The sequence below is a fragment of the Canis lupus genome, chromosome 26 (genome assembly GCF_048164855.1).
Source record: "Canis lupus baileyi chromosome 26, mCanLup2.hap1, whole genome shotgun sequence".
Classification (NCBI taxonomy): Eukaryota; Metazoa; Chordata; class Mammalia; order Carnivora; family Canidae; genus Canis; species Canis lupus.
In genome coordinates, this window is record NC_132863.1 from 2,663,177 (window position 1) to 2,683,537 (window position 20,361).

At 50.9% G+C, this 20,361-nt stretch overlaps 1 long non-coding RNA gene across 2 annotated transcripts; it reads left to right on the plus strand.

Annotated features, from left to right (window-relative positions):
- The first annotated feature begins 3,321 nt into the window (after positions 1–3,321).
- Positions 3,322–4,351, plus strand: LOC140617821 (uncharacterized). 2 transcript variants are annotated; one of them, XR_012017963.1, is made up of 2 exons: positions 3,322–3,447; positions 4,000–4,351. It is a non-coding gene; the product is annotated as an uncharacterized lncRNA (long non-coding RNA). The 2 variants fall into 2 exon arrangements; XR_012017962.1 differs by having other exon boundaries at positions 4,003–4,351.
- Positions 4,352–20,361: the final 16,010 nt, after the last annotated feature.

Here is a 20,361-nt window from a genome sequence, read left to right on the forward strand (position 1 = left end):
GATCCATCTATTTAATCAGCAAGTATTTCCTGAGTGCCAGCCCCTGGGCCTGTTGCTGCCCAGTGTGGAGCAGAGAGCCAAGCTTACCTGTGTGCTTGTGGCCCAGGGACACACACTGAAAACGTGCAGTTGAGCTTGGTCACTCCTGCGTGCTTGCTTCTTCTTGTTCCATGGCAAGTGTTGCTAGAGCCTTTGGGAATCTCCTCCTTCAACAAGCACAGAGGCATGGCAGAGACCCTCCTAAGAGAGGCGATGTGGAAACAACTGAATTCTACCCACAAGGGGCTCATGTTGGAGCTTCTGGGAACCCTGAGGCCAGAACCTTGGGGGCTTGGGGAAGATCCCAGGGATGGGGGATTCTCTTAGGCAACCCCCCCCCCCCCACCTTGCTGACTCACCTCCTCAGAAAGCAGAGCCTGAGACAGGGACTTGAGTGCAGGTGATTTATTTGGGAGATGGTCACCAGATGCACTAGTGAGAGAAGCCAGTCTGGGCAGGGAGGAGGTGGTGAACATGGGTCAGTGAACAGGGGAGTCCTGGAATGGGTGCCACAGGTCCCTCTAAGGAGCCTGGTAGGATGCATCTCAGGGTCAACTCAGTGATGCAAGGGTCTCCACTGCTCCCAGGCCTTTGTTGGAGTGTGGTCCTGGGGGCTGAGCAAAGTCCCAAGCAGAGGACCTCAGAAGAGACCGGCTCCTGCCTCCATAATGGTGGCTGAGGGGGCAGCTTCCCACTCGGTGGGATGAGGGAAACAAAGTCAAGAGAAATGTAGCTTAAATTAAATCCCCTCACAGCTCACAGCAGATAGATACCTGAAACATGCGGAGGGGGGCCCTCTTCAAGGACCTCGAGGCTGTCATAATGACTTCGTGCTTAAAAGTGACCTTATCTTGGCAGCAACTGGCCCATCCAGGTCCTGAGAGCCTCACTGCCAGAGTCCTTAGAGACTTACGCTCTCCCTAAGCCTCACTACGGAAGGAAGGAGTGTATAGTCAGTCCCTCCTCACAAGCCCAGTGCAGCTCTTTCTGCCCAAGGGTCCTGTCCTGTGCTATAACAAAATCACCTTTTTTTTTTGCACCAAAAAGGGCTCAAGAATTCTTTCTTGACCATTGGGCTCCATGAACCCACATCAGGTGGAGGCCCCGGGCTGAGGCCACATGGAAACTACTGTGGAGTTCACAGGTGTGGATACTGCAGAGTGAGTCTGCTCTCGAGCTCCTTGTAGGCAGGCTTGAAGCAGGGGAGAGGGTGCCATGACCGTCCTCTGTCATCGCTGGTGGGCCTGCAGAGAGAGAGAGGGCTGTGACCCCCTTCCGTCTGGGAGCAAATGCTGGGGTATCTTATCTCTGCACTCTTGACTCATACACTTCATTCATGAACTTGTTATCTGACGGCATTGACCAGTGCTTCCCTGCTGGGGACCGCTTTGGGTGCTGCAAATATCACAGAGAGGACACACATCCTGGTCCTTGAAAGGTCTTCATTCTAGAATGGCAACAGACAGTAAGCAGAGAAAGGAAGGCCTATGTAGGACAGCAAAGGAGAGTAGGGGGCAGGAGATGGGCTTCCCTGGGCAGGTGCCAAGCCAGGCGGTCCTGACGTGTTGTGGCCGGGCTCTGTGGGTTCTAGGAACAATGAGGGGGCTCTGTGTGCTGTGGGAGTGGATGGTGGATAGGGTAGGAAAGGGACCTGGGGTGGCCCAGGGAGGTCCAAGGAGGCCCTGGGTTCCAGCCCAAGTGTGAGAGAGGTCGGGGAATTCTGGCACAGAGCTGTGTCCCCGGCCAAGATGTACTTTGAAACAACCACTCTGCACGCGGCTGGGACATAAGCCACAGGGCAAGGGGGATTGGGGTGGCCTTCGGTGTCCACCGGCCGTGTGAGCTGGTGTGGGGTGGCTTGGGCAGGCTGCAGGCAGGGCTGGTGGGGAGTGGTGGCCCTGCGGGCTGGAGGGTCTGGGCTGCACCAGGCGGACAGAGGGCACATTGGAGAGGGAGAGGGCTCGGGGGCTGGCGAAGCGGGACTTGAGTGTGACCACGGGGAGACGGGGGCGGGGGGCGGGGGGCGCAGGGAGCCTTGCACTCTGGGGGCAGCCAGTGCTGCTTGGTCCCACGTGCGAGCTCTGGGGGGCGCGGCGCAGGGGCCAGCAGCCGGGGCAGCGGTGTGGGGGCCCGTGGGCAGAGGCCAGCCCGCCTCGGTGCTGGGGGCACCGTCTCTCCCGAGCCGTCCGCACTTGTGTAAGCAGCGCTCCGACAGATGGGCCTTCTGGGATTGTGCAGCCACAGTGGACATGGCCTGGCTGTTCAGGGCACAGGAGAGAGGGTGCGCGATCGCGCCGGGAGCCTGCCGGCTGGCGTCCTCCTGCCTCCCTGCAGCGTGCGGAGCGCTGGGCCGGCGACCCCTGTCCTGTTGCTAAGCGCGCCTCTGCCTGCAGTGGGTGCAGCGGCCCCCAGTGCCGGGGGGCTGGGAAGTGCGGCTGGGCTGCCCCGTGGGCTCCAAGGTGGAGACGAGCTAGTGAAACTGCGCCCCGGGCCGGGGGAAGGGGCCTGGGAGGAGGCTGGGGCCCGGGGCAAGCCTGCGCCGCCTCCGCTGGCCACTGCCCCCCCCTCTAAGCAGCCACCGGGCCCGCGCGCCCCCCGGGAGCCGACGTCCACTCTGCGGGGGAGCTCTAAGGCCCAGCCTTCTCGTGGTGCCCCATGGACAGGCGAATCCTCTGCCTCCGAGTTAGCCGTGTGGTCTGCCGTCCACACGGGCCGCGCTGGTTAGATTTGGGATCCCAGGCACGACCTCTGAGCGGGGTCAGGCTCCTGCCTTGTCTGCCTTGGCTCTTCTCAGCCTTCCCTGTTTCTCGGCCTCTGACCCGGGCATCTCCCTTGTGGTTCACTGGGCTCTAATATGAGTGTAGCCACCGCTCCCTGGCAATGACCCCCAAAGATCTGGGCCCTGGTGCTTTGCTCCACCTCCAGGATCAAACAGATGTTGGTTTCATTTTAAGCCTGAGCATCTAAGACGGGTCCATTTGTCGGTGGGATTGACGTGGGTGAGGGTTAAGTGGTGTCCCCTCCCCCCCCAAAAAAAATTCACATGTTGGAGTCTTATTTTCCAGGACCTCAGAATGTATTGGGGCTTTGGAAGAAGTAATAAATTAAAATGAGGTTCTCGGGGTGGTGGTGTAATCTGTGAAGACACAGAGGGATGGTGGCCGCCCACCTCCAGCCACAGGGAGAGGCCGGGGACAGCTTCTCCTGTCACAGCCCTTGGGAGGAACCGACCCTGCTGACTTCATGACCTCAGGCTTCCAGACTCCAGAATGGTGAGATAATAAGCATCAATTCTAGAAGCAGCCCAGCCTGTCATCCTTTGCGGGGACGGCCCAGCAGACCAATGCAGAGTGTGAGAGCTTTACTGGGGGCAACATGTGTGAGGAGTACGAGGCAAGAGCAGAGCTGGTGAGAAGGGCGTGCAGACCCAACAGAGCAGAGGGAGCCTGGGGTCAGGGGGGTGCCCTCAGACCCCAGGATGCTCAGGTTCTCTAGTCCTCATCAGAGGGACACCCAGAAATGAGTGCAGCATCTGGTCATTGGCTGGCACTGATGTCTGGGAAGCGTAATGACCTCAGCTCCAACCAGGGGGCAGCAGCTGAATGGGGAGTCAGGCAGGTGCCACAGCAGGGGTTGGGGGGCCACTCCCCCGATGGCCCACTGCCCTCTGCCCTACTACCACAAGGAGGAAGCCAAGGGCACATCTTCCTGCCCGGGGCCAGAGTGATCTTATGCCTGGTACCGCCCTGCTCAGCCACCTCTGAGGTTCCCCGAGTGTAGGGAAGTAATCCCACCCCCTCACCTGGGCACAAGGGAGCTCATAGTGTTAACTGCTCCCCTCCTTGGCACCTAGACACCCTCCCTCTTGCACCTCTACCCCAGCCGACCACCCCCTTGTGATTGCTACACCTGCTTGTCCAGTGCCCATGTCCACCTTGCTCAGACTCACTATCTCCCCAGCAGCCCAGCATCTCTGTCCCCATGTGGTCCTTCTTTATTGTCTGCGGCACATGTGAGCCCAGCCCCGCTGCCTGCCTTCTCTCAGTTTCTGGGGCATCCACCAACCGGAGTAGACCCTGCGTGCTGGCCGTCCTCTGCGGGGGTGTCACATGGCCAGACCACCAGGCATGGGGGCTCGTCTAGGGCAGATCTGCACAAGTCTAGAGTGAGGCTAATGAGTGACCTTTCCTGATTCTAGTCCTGAGGCCCTGAAATTGGACTTTACAAATATTTATCGCTTCCAGAATTGTTTCTCCAGAATAGCCTCATGTTCTATTCACTTTTATTGTATAATAAACTACCCTGAAACACAGTGGCTTAACATAGGTGCCATTTCATTGTAGGTACAGCCTGTGGGTCAGGAAGCTAAGCAGGCTCTGCTGGGCAAGTCTTCTGTGTCTTGGGTGCTGTTGGAGCTCTTCCATGGTGTTCATGGGACTGGGTCAGCCTCACTTAGGCCTAGGGCACTTCAGTGGGTTCGCTGGATGGCGGTGGTGGGGGCGGGCAGACTGGTGATCCAAGCGACCAGGGGAGGTTTCCCCAGGGCTGCCATCTCAGGTGGCCAATTCCTGAGGTCCCGTGTCCCAGGAAGCCATCTTCCTCACCTTGGAAGTCCCCTAAAATCACCTCAGCCACTCTCTTGGCCAAGCCAATCACCACTGGAAGACATGAGGAAGTACATGCCTGTACCCACATTGATGCCTCTGAGTATCCAGAGGAATCCCTAGACACTGGGTCCTGGAGACTGCAACTCCAGATGACCCTGGCCCTCTGGACCTCACTGTCACATGGGAGAGCATTGGACTTTTGTTCTGCTGGACACACTGGATGTTTGAGTCTTCTTTGAGCAGTTTGGCTTGCTCTCGAATCCACTAGGCAAGAAACATGAGGAGCTGGTGTTTTAGGGAGGCTTGGCAGGGCTACAAAGAGTGAACTGGAAGAGAATGGGAACACATGCAGGGGGAGATGCTGTCTGGCTTTCCCACCTTGCGGCTTGGGGTCCCATCCAAGTGTCTGTCACTTGACATTTGAGTCTAGGATTGTCACTCAGCTCATCAAAGTCTGTACTTTCTCCTGTTGGTTAGGGGGAAGTCGGATGTTCCAATCCATGGAATAGGATGAGAAGACAGCCCCTGCAAATACCAAAAGTACTATTTTGAGAATTTTGGCTTTTTATCTCCATAGTTACTGTTAATTAGCTTCAGCTTTCTGGAGACTGTCTCTTGGCATCCAGAAATTAAGGAGAGCTTCTGACTGATGCCACAGAGTTGAAATGCAGCCAAGCCCTGCTGTCCAGGAGGGGCTCCCCAGGGTGCTGGGCCAGCTGCTCTGCCTGCATGCGGATGACTAGATGGCGAGGAGGCCTAACCCCGTCACAAGCCATAGGAACTGTACAACTCAGTGAGAGAAACTTCTGTACAGCAGAGCGGCTTAAAGCATCCGGAAGAAAACCTGGAACCCAAGAGCAAAGATCTGGGCTGTGTCCTCCCCACCCACATGGCCACCTCAGCAGAAGATTGAGAGATCGGTTAGCTTCTCCAAGAACCCTTGTCACCTTCTGTAGCGTGGGGGTGGTGCTCCCTGTGTTCACCGAGTTGGTCCTTTGAGACAGCACTTTGCACACAGCAGGTGTGCTGTCAGGTGACAGGCATGGGCTGTTGTACTTGCCTGGTCTCCCGAGTCACCCCAGACCTCTCCCCTTGCCCTTTCCCTCATGCAGAGCCACATGAAGAAGGGTGTGATGGGAAGAATATGGCTTTACGTTCGCACATGCTGGAGGTCAGATGATCTCTGTGTGACCTTGAACAACTTACCTCACTTTTCTGGATCTCAATGTGTCCATCTTTAAAGTGGGCACAGTAATGACTACCTTGCAGGTTATTATAAAATCAGGGTGATGTATGAAGGTGGTGGCCCACAGTGGGCACTCAATAATGAAGACTTAGATTGCATGCCTCTCGCTCAGTCTCTGTCTATGCTATATCCACATATCTCTGCCCATCTGTCCACATCTGTATACTCACACCTGTCCTCACCTAAGGGAGAGGAAGGGTGTGTGGGAAAACTAAGAGAAGGTCTAGCTGACTGCCCTCGTGTATTTGGGCTGCTATTGCAAAACGCCAGAGACTGGATGGCTTACCAGCAATAGAAATTAATTTCTTTCAGTTCTGGATGCTGGAAGTCCAAGATTGGGAGACTGGCATGGTCAGGGGAGGGTCGCCTTCTGGGTTGCAGACAGCTGCGTCCTCACATGGAGAAAGGGGTAAGGGAGCTCCCTGGTCCTTTTATGAGGACGCTGGCCCCATTCCTGAGGGCTCCAGGCTCCTTCCCTGATCACCTCCCTGTGGTTCCACTTCCCAACACTCTCACGCTGCAGGTGAGGTTTCAATGTATGAATTCTGGGGAAACACAAACATGCAAGCCCCAGAAGTATCTTTGGGCAATGCAGAGCAAGGTTGATGGTATTTCCAGAAATTGGCCCCACCAATATTTCTGGTCCCACATGCTCCTCCAGTGACTCCTCCCTGTCACCGCCCGTCATAAGCCAGAGCCCGTGTCCCTGCCCTTTGCCCCCGCCAAGTGGGCCCTTGTCCCCACGTCAGTGAACAAAATGTGGCAGAAGTAAGTGTGCAAAGTGCTGCAAGACTTCCAAGACTAGGTTGTGTAAGGGCAGGGAATTGTCTATACCTCTTGGGTCACGTGCCTTGGCTAGCAGTCTTGGGTGACACTGGGAAGTCCAGCCGCCCCAGGTCTGCCACAGTCCAGTGACCACGTGGGGAGATGCTCTAGGAGCCCGTGCTGCTGCAGGGCCTGCAGCCCAGCCCCCACCACAGCTGAATGGAACAGACACCAGGGGTCCCCACTGAGTGCCTTGATCTCAAACTTTAACAAAGTGAATGTTGTTGTTTAGCTACCAGACTTGGGGAGGTTTGTTCAGCAGCAATACTTGAGTGGGGAAGAAAAGGAATTTCAGAGGCACAATTGCAAATGGATTTCTAAAGTGCCAACATAGAATGTTTCTTCCCAAAGCTGACTTTCTACCTATGCATGGTGCAGGATTTGAGAGATGAGGGGGAGTCTCTGGCATGAAAATATTATCCCCATTAGTCTTTGTCGATGCATTTATTATAACTTACAGAGTTTCATTCATTAGGCTGGGACATTTCACCTTAATCTGGTCCCAGTTTCCAGAAACTACAGCAAGTCACTTAGACTTTAGCATAACTGAGTGTGGAGGTGATCTTTCTAAAGCAGAGGCTGTGGGTGCCTGGAGGAGTGCCTGGACTGTATGAGGTATTAGGAGAGCTCAAGGAAAGTGTGACAGACTAGACGTTGCTTTTGCCTTTCCCAAAATTTCCTAGGCTGGCCCAGAGAATATCCCTGCTTGGGTCAAAGCTGGAGCCCCCTTTGATGGGAGAGCTGTTCTGAAGCTGTCACTCAGCCTCCATGGTGGTCCATGTCCACCCAGTGCCATCGGGGCTCGCTCCTGCCCAGAGTCAAACAGCACTTTTTCTCAAGATCTTCACATGTGACAGGCCCAGGGGTCACCCTTTCTGGGAACCTGCTCACTGCTCTCCTGCTCCCCTCCCCTGGGCCCGCTCCCCTGTGAGTGCCTTCTCCTCACCCTCCCCTTCAGACTGACAACATATTGCTTTCAGGCCTCTTGCTTCTGGTTTGTCGAGTAAGCTGCCATTTACCCTGCACCCTGTGCTCCCCTACCCCAGCAGGCTTCCCCCTAAGGTGGCCTCAGGGTGTGAGACGTAGGTTTGTGTGGGACCTGGTCTGTGTTCAGCCCTCGACCCCACCAGAAGGTGAGTGTCTTCTCCAAAACAGGCAGGCGACATGCCAGGGCAAAACTTGCTTCTTCTCCACCACTCTGGTTGTGTTAAGGTACCACATGATGGGATGCAGGTGCTGCTAGGTAATATTCTTAAAATCACAGCCTGAGGGGGGCTCAGGCATGGTTAGAAGATTCTATTGCAAAGCCATAGGCTGCGGCCTGTGGCCAGGCTGAGGCGTGCTTTGCAGGCATCGATGCTGCCGTGTCAATGGGCAAGTCCCCAAACATCCTCTGCTTCCCTTCTCTTCTCCCCCAGAGCTCTCTACTGCCCAGGGAGGGCTCAGCCCTTACTCTGAGGATGATGCTCATGCTCAACCGGTGCTTATTTTTTATATGGAGTCCTGGATATCAGCAAGGCCATGACCACAAAATACCAGATTTCCTAATGGCCACTACCTTGGACTCACAGCAGCCCACCACCCTGGCTCAGGCAGTGAAGGCATTTCCACTTTGCTCCATGAAGACGCCTGAATGCAAGCCTTCAGTTGTGGTTTCTGCAACATTCCCCAGGACCACCATTAAAATAATGCTATTCCCTTCAAACGCCGGTGTGTAATGCAGGTATGCCTCTCCTTACCTCCTAGGACACGGAGAGGCAGAGCTTCAACAGGAAGATGCCTGCGGCAACATGGTTGAGAACAGGAAAGGCCTGTGGTGGGTGCCCTAATCAACGCAACTGTGCATGCCCCAGGGCGGGTGTCCCCATGTCCACCTGTCTACCAACCAGCCCAACAAAACATGATCATATAAGCATCAGTCGAGTTCACCCCACCACTGGCATGCAGGGTGTTCAAAGTCATCCGAGATCCCCACTGCTGGGGAGAGAAGGGCTATAAGGGCACGTGAGCAAAGCTATGGAATGTAAGAGGGAAGGTGAGCTTTGCAGTTTTCAGAGTCAGAGGATCACCTGAGGCTGCTCTCTTAATTTTCTGAGCGGGGAAACTGGCCCCAGAGAAGTCACATTTTCAGTTCAAGGTCACCGAGCCCAGCATCCCTTGTTTGAGTACCTGGTGCATGGCCCAGGCAAGAGCGATGACTGGATGAAGGCTCATGAGGTCTAGGCCCAAGGCCAGAGCAAGACACTTGGGGCCAGGAAGAGAGTTAAAGCATAAACAACAGCAGTGGAACATGGAGTGTTTGGCTCGTGGACAGTGCGAGCCCATTCCACACCCTGCCTAGAGGTGCACATCTATGTTGGCTTGTCCCTTCCCTACCTCACTTCTCCACGCCCCCTAATGCTGCCACTATGGTCACCTCCTCCTAACCTACAGGCACTGGCATCCGCAACAGGGAGAAGTGAACCCAAGCCACTTCCATCAGAGGACAGACAAGCGCCTTCCAAAGCAAGGCTGAGGACTGCAAGGCTGGGGTCAGCGTGGCCCCCCATGCTTTCCTCTTCATTTGTAGCCAAACAGCGATCAAGAGGCGGAGCGAGGGTCTGAAGCAGATCACTGCCATGGAGCCCACACTGTGCAACTTCAGAGAAACCATTTCCCTGGAATGTACGTGTATACAAATAGAGGAAGTTGCTGAAGACTCACGATGCCAGAAAAGCAGGTGTGCCTGAGAGCCGGGTGTGGAGTTGGCCACAGTGCAGGGCGTGCACTGAGTCACCAGCTGGCCTTTCCTGTGCACGGCCAGATGACCCAGCAGTGCGGCAGGATTTTGGAAATGATGGCAGCTGCTTGTCCAAGAAGCTCCTTGCTACTGCAAACTCTGGCCTCCCAATTAGCCCAGGCAAAATCATTACACTGGAATCAGGAGACTGGAGCTAGACCCTGACCGAGCTATCCATTTGCTGTGTGACCTTGGGTGGCTTGCTTGACCACACTGAGCCTTCATTGCTTTGTAAACTATATGATTACCTTCAAGTATAATCAGAGGTCAAAGAAGCCCAGGAGAGTTTCATGGAAGAGGTCTCTCCTCGACCTCGGCTGCAGTGTTTACTGAGTGCCCAGGAATGGTGTGGCCCCAGTATAAATTATCCCACAGCCAAGATCGTCACCTCAGGGAACCCAAAAGCAGAACCTTCATCCAGTTTGGGTTTTTGAGATTTATTCTGAAAGAAAACTTTTTGAAGAAATGGCTAGAAATTGCTCTCACACAACAGCAAAGACATAGCCATTTTTCAAAGAAAGCTGTTTTCTAGTCAAATTTGTGATATTAATATAAGTCATTTATTGGAGAAGAATGATTCGATTGGATTTTTGTTGTTGTTGTTGTTTGGATATTAGCAGAGGTAAGTCGATATTTTTGGTTTGACCTTTTTTTTTTCTTGCATTAAATACAATGCTCCCAAAGTGACATAACAGATATGTGGGGGAAAGCTTGAGGTTAAAACTTGAAAAATACTAAGAAATCTAAAAATCTAGATCAATGTCTCACAGACTTGAGTCTTGGGTTCCAAGACAACTGCCTGAGGATTATCTGTTTTCTGCAAGAATGTTTCTTCCTTGTGCCAGCTTTTGGTGAAAAGCTAGAAGTAGGAATAGGAGTCAAGTCCATTTGTTCTGGAGGGGCACTGGATGTCGCAGTGGGTTAAGTGTCTGCCTTCAGCTCAGGTCATGATTCCAGGGTCCTGGGATCGAGTCCTGTGTCAAGCTCCTGGCTCAGCAGGGAGTCTGCTTTCCCTCTCCCTCTGCCTCTCCCCCTGCTCCTGCTCTCTCTCAAAAAAATAAATAAAGTCTTTTTTTAAAAAAAAGCCTGTTTGGTCTGGAGGCTGCAGTGCAGGTCAGAACTGCACTCCCTTTGTGGTGCTCACACAGGACTCCTTTCTTGGTGGCAGAGAAACCAGAGGTGGTCCTTCAGGTTTCATGATAGTTTCTTGCCAAGTGAGGACTGCATGAGGCTGCAGCCACATGCTAGCAGATGGGGGCTCCCAGTGACTCAAACAGGAGAGAGGGACACCTTTCCCCAGATTCATGAGAGCCTGCACTGTGAGTCCTCCTCAGGCATGCTGCTAGTTGAGATTTTATTTGGGCAGTTTCTCTGTTGTCGTATTAAGCCAATGTCATTAAATCAAACCATTTTGGCCTTTGAGTCTAGCTTGTAACTTATTTGTAAATGTTTTGGTTTGATAGTTATGTGAGAATTAAAGCATACAGTGATGATAGAAGCACCTACTCAAGTACCTGGCGGGAAATACGACCTCCCATAGCCCAAATATTGTGGTGCACATTTTAGTGGTTTAAAAAGAGCCTAGCCCCTCAGATTAAAAATAATAATAATAATAAAGAAGAAGAAGAAATGCTCTTGGTTTGGAGACTGAAGGACCCAGTTTAGCTCAGTGTCCATCCTTGGAGCAGTCAGCAGGCCCCAGGGAAGGGTCCTCCCTGCAGGAACATGGCAGGCAGTGCTCTTGGTAGGTGGGAAAGGATGAGGAGCAGGGCCGCACAAGGGAGCTCCCTTCCCTTGGCTTCCAGCACGACCAGGGCATGTGGGTGCTTTCCTCAATTCAAGGGCCCGAAACAAGGTATAGATCTTGGGACATCTGCTCAAAGGCAGGAGGTGGTAAGCAGCTTCCAGAACAGCTTCTGGAATGGTGGAGGGGAGAGAAGAAGGACCCTGGTGTGGAGCCACTCACTGAGTGTGTGAACGTGGGTCAGGAAGCCTCTGGCACAGTACAAGTCTTCACTGGTTCATTTATACCATTTAAAAGCAGTAACAATAAAGCTCACTGCCCAGCTGGTTGTAGGGATGCAATGCCAGCACAGATGTCAGTGGGCTGTGGCCCCTGGCACAGAGTAGGCGCTCAGCAAATGCCATTCGGTGCCCTGGTGCCAAAACCTGCCAGTGTGTGCCAGGAACCGCCCAGCCTCTGCACACAGCCTGAGGCCCGGCCTTGAGCTCTGGGAACAGCCTGTCCTCTTCATGGTAGCCTCTGTTTGCATGTAATCTGATTTCATTAGGACAAAAGTGGGGACGTTGAGGCAGAAGGAGAAAGAAGTACTCTGTGACATGTCCAACTACAACTATTCTGGATTTGTATTTTTATATTTATTTAAGTTTTTTATTTATTCATTTGAGAGAAATGGAGAGAGACAGAGCACAAGCAAGGGGAGAGCAGAGGCAGAGGGAGAAGCAGGCTCCCTACTGAGCAGGGACCTGATGGGGGTTTCATCCCAGGGCTCTGAGACCATGACCTGAGCCGAAGGCAGATGCTTAACTGCCTGAGTCACCCAGGGGCCCCATTCTGGATTTTTAAAAAATGAAAGGCCTCTGAAGGTTGTAACACATTGGGCAAATATTCCTGAAGCCATTGAAATGGTGCTTTGCTTTCACAGCATGACACAGCTCACCAAACAAATGACTGCACCCAGTGCTCATCGCCCATCACCCAGTCACCCCCACCCCCCACCCACCTCCTGTCCACTACCCCTAGTTCGTTTCCCAGAGTTAGGAGTCTCTCATGTTCTGTCTCCCTCTCTGATATTTCCCACTTATTTTTTCTCCTTTCCCCTTTGTTCCCTATTACTATTTTTTATATTCCCCAAATGTATGAGACCATATAATGTTTGTCCTTCTCCGACTGACTTACTTCACTCAGCATAATACCCTCCAGTTCCATCCACGTTGAAGCAAATGGTGGGTATTTGTCATTTCTAATGGCTGAGGAATATCCCATTGTATACATAAACCACATCTTCTTTATCCATCATCTTTCGATGGACACTGAGGCTCCCTCCACAGTTTGGCTATTGTGGCCATTGCTGCTAGAAACATCGGGGTGCAGGTGTCCCGGCGTTTCATTGCATCTGAATCTTTGGGGTAAATCCCCAACAGTGCAATTGCTGGGTCGTAGGGCAGGTATATTTTTAACTCTTTGAGGAACCTCCACACAGTTTTCCAGAGTGGCTGCACTAGTTCACATTCCCACCAACAGTGTATGAGGGTTCCCTTTTCTCTGCATCCTCTCCAACATTTGTGGTTTCCTGCCTTGTTAATTTGCCCCATTCTCACTGGTGTGAGGTGGGATCTCATTGTGGTTTTGATTTGTATTTCCCTGATGGCAAGTGATGCAGAGCATTTTCTCATGTGCATGTTGGCCATGTCTATGTCTTCCTCTGTGAGATTTCTCTTCATGTCTTTTGCCCATTTCATGATTGGATTGTTTGTTTCTTTGGTGTTGAGTTTAATAAGTTCTTTATAGATCTTGGAAACTAGCCCTTTATCTGATATGTCATTTGCAAAAATCTTCTCCCATTCTGTAGGTTGTCTTTTAGTTTTGTTGACTGTATCCTTTGCTGTGCAGAAGCTTCTTATCTTGATGAAGTCCCAATAGTTCATTTTTGCTTTTGTTTCTTTTGCCTTCGTGGATGTATCTTGCAAGAAGTTACTGTGGCCGAGTTAAAAAAGGGTGTTGCCTGTGTTCTTCTCTAGGATTTTGATGGAATCTTGTCTCACATTTAGATCTTTCATCCATTTTGAGTTTATCTTTGTGTCTGGTGCAAGAGAGTGGTCTAGTTTCACTGGGTGTTATTCTATATGTTGGCAAATTGAACACCAGTAAAAACTAAATTTATTAAAACAAAAAACAAATGACTCTGCAATCTCAGTCGCAGCTGTTCTCTGGGCTATTCCTCTAGCCTGGCTCAAGGCTGCATGCCTGAGCCTGCTTGTCTTGGGGACCTTGGAAGCCCCGTCTCTATAGATCCTTCAAATAGCGACAGCATTCCAGCCACCAGATGGTAGGGGAATTTGAACAAAGAGCTTTTCACTGACTACCTTAGCTGGAATTATTCATACTCTTCGCAGAATCTTGAGATTTAGGCAGCCAGTCCACTAGTCGACACTTACCAAACTCCTACTATGTATCAGGGATGTCGAAAAGAGCTGGGGATGAGTGTGGAGGAGATGACCTGGGTGTTTATTTAACATGTGTTTACCAGGTGGTAGATGCATCAGCTGCCTGCCCCGTCCTGGGGACCCTATATGGTGATAAGTGCTATGGAGAAAGGCATAGCAAGGAACTATGAGTAGAAGTGTGGGGTCTCAGGGCTCCTATCAATAGTGTGGGGAGGGAAGGCCCCTCTCAGTAGGTGAAGGGAGTAAATGTCTGTAGGAGCTGATGGCGTTAGCTGGAAAAAGAACATCCCAGGCAGAGGGAATAGCGGGTGCAAAGGTCCTGAAGTGACATGTGCTTGATGTATTCTAAGAAAAGCCAGGAAACATATGTAAAGTGCGGGACAATAAATATATAGGTTCTAGAGCTACCAAGGCTCTTGCAAGTTTCCAGTAACACAACATGGCAGGTGGTATGGGTCTCTGCTCCTATCCCTTAGGTTGCTGTGAGAGCTGACAGCCTGGCTGTGAAGCAGAACACTAGACCTTAACGTTCAAATCCAGCCCGGTCCTCATGCCCCTGGAAGAGCGTATCTGCGTCCTTGCTGCGCTGAACCTGCTGAGCACTGCTGTCACCACACCCGCTGGTCTTACCCTCTGCACACCTACCTCCCCTTCCACCTGGAGCACCTGGCACAGCGCCCGGCATGTCACGGACATTTGTCAGTGTTTCTGGAAGCACTAGGAGAACACATAAAGCACTGTGTATCCACAGTCATCCCCTGTGCACTGCTACCCAGGGTGTGTTTTCCAAAATACGCAGCAGACACATTTCCCCCAGAGTATTTCAGAGAGGTTTGGGTCAAGGTTGTTTTAAATAACTTCCCTGGTACTTAAATTGACTCCTTTTCTGTTTTCCCCTGCAGTCTGCACTGTGAGGGTCGGTTATTGCCTCAAAGACCTGTGTCTTGGGCCGTGCTGTGGGTTTAGCAGAGAGCAGTGTTTGGGCTTGCCTTCCAGAAGCGGCCTGAGCCCCCGTGCAATATGCCGTGATGACTAATATGTGACTTAGGCCTGCCGCCTGCCCTGAGCCAGTTCCTCCAAGGAATGAATGTGAAGAGCAGAAACCTTGGCTTAACTCAGTCTCCTGGGGCCCAACCCACCCTTGGGAAAAGACACAGGGTTCACTCAGGTGGCCACCGAGTCTGAACTGGCTGCTTCTTAGCACAGGTCAAACTCATGTGCCCTAAAGGGAAAAAGTTCTATGTGGGAAGGAGAAAATCCAGTTTTCCCTGAAAGCCAGAGGCCAAAGGAGGGTGGGGACGTCTGAGTCAACCCTGCCTCCCCCTCCCTTCTCCTGCAAGCTGTACTTTCAGAGCCCACTGGAGGTCACAGTGAGCATCATGAGACTTGTGAAATCTTGAGACGCTTTAGGGAAATAAACAAAGAGGAACTCAGGGTCAGATGTCCCAGGTGCCGGTCCACTCCTGAGGTGGGGTCAATGTTGGCCTGAGGTCCTGTGGCCATGGCTACACACATGTGTTGACTGAGGTGTGGCAGGGATGACTCCCCAGAGGATGTCAGGAAAATGGGATTTTCATCTGCAGACAAATGGGGTTTTGAGCCCCAGAACTATCTCTGTGTGCCATATGCTTGGTGCAGAACAAACACTGGGGACTCTGAGCAAAAGGTCCAGACCGGGTGGGGTCCCCCGCCTCTGCCACTGTGCACTGAGGAGGGCCTGTGGGTGCTGATGAGACCTGGAATTGCAGGCAGAGTTGCCCTAAACTGCTCCAGGTCAGGAGGCGCCAGTACAGACCTCCAGTTACAAATTATTTTTCTTTCCAGTTTAAAAATGTCCTATAATATTTATTACAGAAATTTGGAAAAGAGAATTTGGGAATGATTTGAGACAAGAAGTCATCCATATGCCACCACCCTAAGAGGATCACTGCTGTGGATTTGGTGTCGTTTCCGACACGCTGAGGTCACTCTGCAAAGAAGCTTAAACCTTGGATGTTAGAAGATAAACATTCCCCTCTATGTGCATAAGCTTTTTGTGAACATAATTTAATTTATGCATAATACATCATCATGTGGTTACATGATAGTTTAGTTAACCAGGATATTATTGTTGGGTTAACACAACACCCTATTTTTTTATTCCAATAATGGTTCCATGATATTCATGTGAAACATTGGTTTGTAACTCATATTATTCCTTTAGGATAGATTCCCTTAAAAATAATTATCTGTAGGGGCGCCTGAGCGGCTCAGTTGAGCATCTGGCTCTTGATTTCAGCTCAGGTCATGATCTCAGGGTTGTGAGATTGAGCCCCCAAGTTGGGCTCTGGGCTGGAGTGGAGCCTGCTTCAGATTCTCTCCCTCTCCCTCTGCCCCTCCCCACTCGCCCCTGCTCATGCTCATGTGCTCTCTCTCTCTCTCTCTCTTTTTTTAAGTGATTACCTGTAGAAAAGCCTAAGTGCTTTTAAGCATGTGCACGTATCTGCATACATATGCACACACACACACACACACACACACATCTCACGTGCTTGGTCAGGTTACTTCATCTTTCTGGATCTGACTTTTTGTCTTTGTGAAATGAGGGGTCAGAGCACATGACCCCTAGGTTTCTTGCAGCTGGAGTGTGAAAATGATTGTTCACAAAAGACTTTGCATGGATATATTCATGGTAGACTTTAATGATGCACATAAGTGTATGTCTGCCCTGACACTCTTTGAGCATTTCTGAATCAAATCTTTTAACCTAAACATTTTTCACATGTACCCCTAGTGCATGTGTATTTGTTTATAAATTACAATTATGCACTACTATCAATTCAATATGGAGACTTAGTCAAGTTTTGTTTCTGCCTTATTTTTTAGCTAGAAAATGATATAGTCACTGGCTTGGAATCCCTGCTGGGTGACCCCCATTGCTGTGGACATCTCCCTGATTTCCCAGTGGTGCCCTGTGTTCCTCGTATTGAATGTTGAGGGACCAGGGCATGGGAAAGACAGTGACTTTAAAATTATAACTGAAGAACATGCAGTCAACACCCAATTATGTTGCACACTCTTGAGCATAAAGACCACCTTGGTCCTCCTCGGGCCCTTCCAAACCTGCCCTCCCTGCAGGACGTGAGGACAACCTAGTATGGCCTGCATATGTGACTCTGCCCATCTCGGGGAGGTGGCTTTCCAGCGGTGTGGAAAAGGTGTGGCTGGTGTGGCAGGAATTACTGAAGATCATGTGATATTGCCTACAGCCCCCTTTCATCCTCTTTGGATCCAACTTTTTCACAAGGCCCTGAATTAAGGGATCAGAAATGAAAGAGTTATTCAAAATCCTCCAGATGCCTTGATTTAAATCTGGAAGAGAAATTAACAGTGAAGTCACAGATAATGTACAGGAGCTACAAAGTATGAGTAGACACAAGTAGGTGTGGATTTGTATTAATTTAGGGAGCTTCCCTGATGAGCTACAGGGCAGGGAGCCCACATTCTAGTAATATCCAGGGAAGGTGGGGGATTTCCATTCTCCAGGGCTTTGGAGGCTCAAAACTCTGGAGTCCAGCTACCATACCACCCCTCAGCCCTCTTCTGATGTCCACCTGTCTCTGGGCACCGAGAGCCTGGGCCACCTCCTTTCCTCTCTACACAACACAGTTTAAAACCTGTTCGTACGTTGCTACTTCTACTCTCATAGCATCATTGAGTTGGTGCTAACTGACATCTTGCCTGGGTATCATTGAAGACAGGCTCTGAGTAAAAGTGAGCCTCCCCCAAAGTTTTAAAATTGCCACCAGTATTATGATAACCCAGCATTCCTGCTTCCTAATTTAGTAACCTTTCAGAAAGCAAATGCTTAACAAGTGATGTTTACAAGAAGATAGTGATAGGGAGGGCCTGTGATTGGGGGCGATGCTCAGAGAATCATGAGCTCCCTCAGCCACAGGACACGTGTGGTCTCCAGTGTATGTGATGAGCCCTGGCACCACTTGGCACCATAGCTGCTGTCTGATTGCTTAGGGAGGACCCCAGGGCACCCAGCAAGATCAGTCTGGTCCCTGCAGACAAACTGAGAGACATGTATTGTGTGTGCTATAAATAATCTCTGACAGGCTAGGCCCACAGAGTTTCCTGGTCCTTGATTCTAATTGAATGAGCAATTTGACAAGCTTCCTACAGTCCGTCTCTTTGTGCCAGCAGGACAGCCTAGACTTCCATATTAGGCTGGAGCTGGAGGCATTAGCTGAGCAGCAGCTGGACTTTCCTTCTCCAATCTGCAGGCGTTGAATGAATGGTGGCCTCGCACACTAAGATTCAATCCTTCCACACTTATGGATGTCTACCCCCTTGCAACTCAGCACAAAACAGGCTCAGTCCTTAAATGTCCTCTGCCTCACATGCTACTTCGTCTCTTTCCAGTGAGATTTCCAGAGCTGCGTGCCTTCTCACAGTGACCTGGAGCCTGCGTCGACCCACCCCCCCTTGCTTGTGAGAGCAGATTGTGAGATTTGGGGGAATCGTGTGAGCTGATTGTTTTAAATACAGCCGTTATGAAAAATAAACTATGTAAACTTAAGTAAATAAACTGTATTGAAACAAAGGTAGCAAATGTTTAAAACTTACAAGTTTTTGGTTATTTTTACAACAACCTGTGCTCTCAAGGTTATTCAGTACCTTTAGAGGGGGAAATGCTCTATGATGGTGTGTCCTCACCTACCTTCTCTGCTCCGTGTTCAGTGCCATTCGGCAGACAGAGATCAGCCCCAGCAAAAGTATTTACATCACGGACAGAGGCAAATGCTACAAGGAAGGGATCTTTTTCCTGGGGAGGAGGAAGTTTGCAATTTACTGGGACCACTGCATGAGATGTTCCCAGGGCCTGGCTATGCTTTATCCCCCCGCTGGGCACTCGGAGGACAGGCATCCCCCAACAACATTCTGCAGAGAAGCTTCTCCAAGTTTCTCTGAAATGTCTTCCCTTGGGAGAACCTGCGGGGTGTCTCTGAGGGCAGGACCAGGCCAAGATACTAGCAGATCCATTTCTACCTGTGTGGGGACCTCTGTGGTGACCCTCTGGCTTATCTCTAGCCCTGCCTCCCTGTCCTGTGTTGCTGGGCTTTCTGATCCCAGAGTCATGGGCCAGGTGGCATAAGAGGCAAAGGGCCTAGAGTTCAAAGCCTGCCTTGGTCATGACCTAGCTGCTGTGTACCCCTGCCTCCTCATCTGTTAGTGGAATGATCCTAGGGCTCCCTTTCTGGGGCTGTCATGAAGCTAAAAATCCATAAAAAAGAAATGATCAAAGTCATCGTGACTGGTCTTACATTCGCTCTGGGCTGATGCCCTGGCTCCCCTCGACGGTGCTGCCTTAACCTGTCTGAGTTGCCTTACTGGCTTCCAAGGGTGTGACAGGATGTGCACGCCAGAGGGTCTAGCCAGGCCCAGCACACCATGGGGGCATGCAGGCATACCTCAGTAGGCCTGGGTAATAGCAGAGGGGAAAGTCATTATTTGATCAGCGAGCTGGAGGGGTAGGCAAGGAGTCAATCTACATGTCCTGTGGACACTGTTGCTGCGAGCCACAGGCTGGCTCTCCACCCCTCATGGGGTCTGGAGCCAAAGCAGCATGGAGACTCTCATTCTACTTTCTCCTCTGCCTTCCGCCCCCCACCCCAGGTCCCGGCCTCACCTCACAGCCACCCGCCTCTGTGGCCATCCATCCAGGTCTCTGGGTGTTTCTCTCCACAGGGAGCTGACAGGTAGTCAGGGACTTAAATCAGCACTTAGCTTCTAAAGCCAAGCAAACAAAGCATTTCTTAAAAGCCTTCTTAATTCAACAAAAGCTCTCTTCACACTGATGTGAGAGTCTGCAAATGCAGGCTGCTGTCTGAGAGGTCATCATCAGAGTCAGGACGACTGCATGATGTGGAGACTGAGGTGTTCAAGCAGGCTGGGCAGAGCGGGAAACACTTCACTATCATCACCTAAACCCTCAGACAGCCATCAGTCAGCCTGTCCTCATCTCCTGTAATGATCATGTTCCTCTGCAATTGGCCACAGAGATTGATATCTTCACAGCAAATCTGATTTCTCTGCTCATTTTCTAGGTTGACTTGTCAGAGAAAGTTTTCTTGGGAAGAAACAATGAGTTCCTTAAACTCTAGTCTTAAAGGACAGTGCCTTTGACAACTTTTTCCTTGCAATTCTAACTTTTTATTTTGGACATTTTCAATCACATATAGAAGTCAAGGAAATAATTTAATAACAACCAATAACATGATGACCTTCATGTGCCCATCACATGAAGGCACTGGCTTCAGTAACATTGATGCACAGCCAATCCCATCTTGTCTGCATCCCATCCATCAGATCCCAGGCAGGGTAATAGCTTGTCCACAAATATTTCAGAAAACATCTCTAGTGCACAAAGAAACTTTAAAAGTATATAGTCTAATAGCAACAGCATACTTTAAAAAAGGATAATCATCATAAAATACCCAGTTAGGTCTCTATTATCTTAATAGTCCCGTGATGAATCTCTATGACGTTTCTGAATTGGGAACCAAGTAAAGTGCAAAATAGCAATTAGCTGATATGTCTCTTAAGCCTCCTTTAGCCTATAGGTTCCTCTCTCCCTCTCTTTTCCCCTTCCCAGCACCCCCATCCCTGCCAGGAAGAAGCTAGTTATT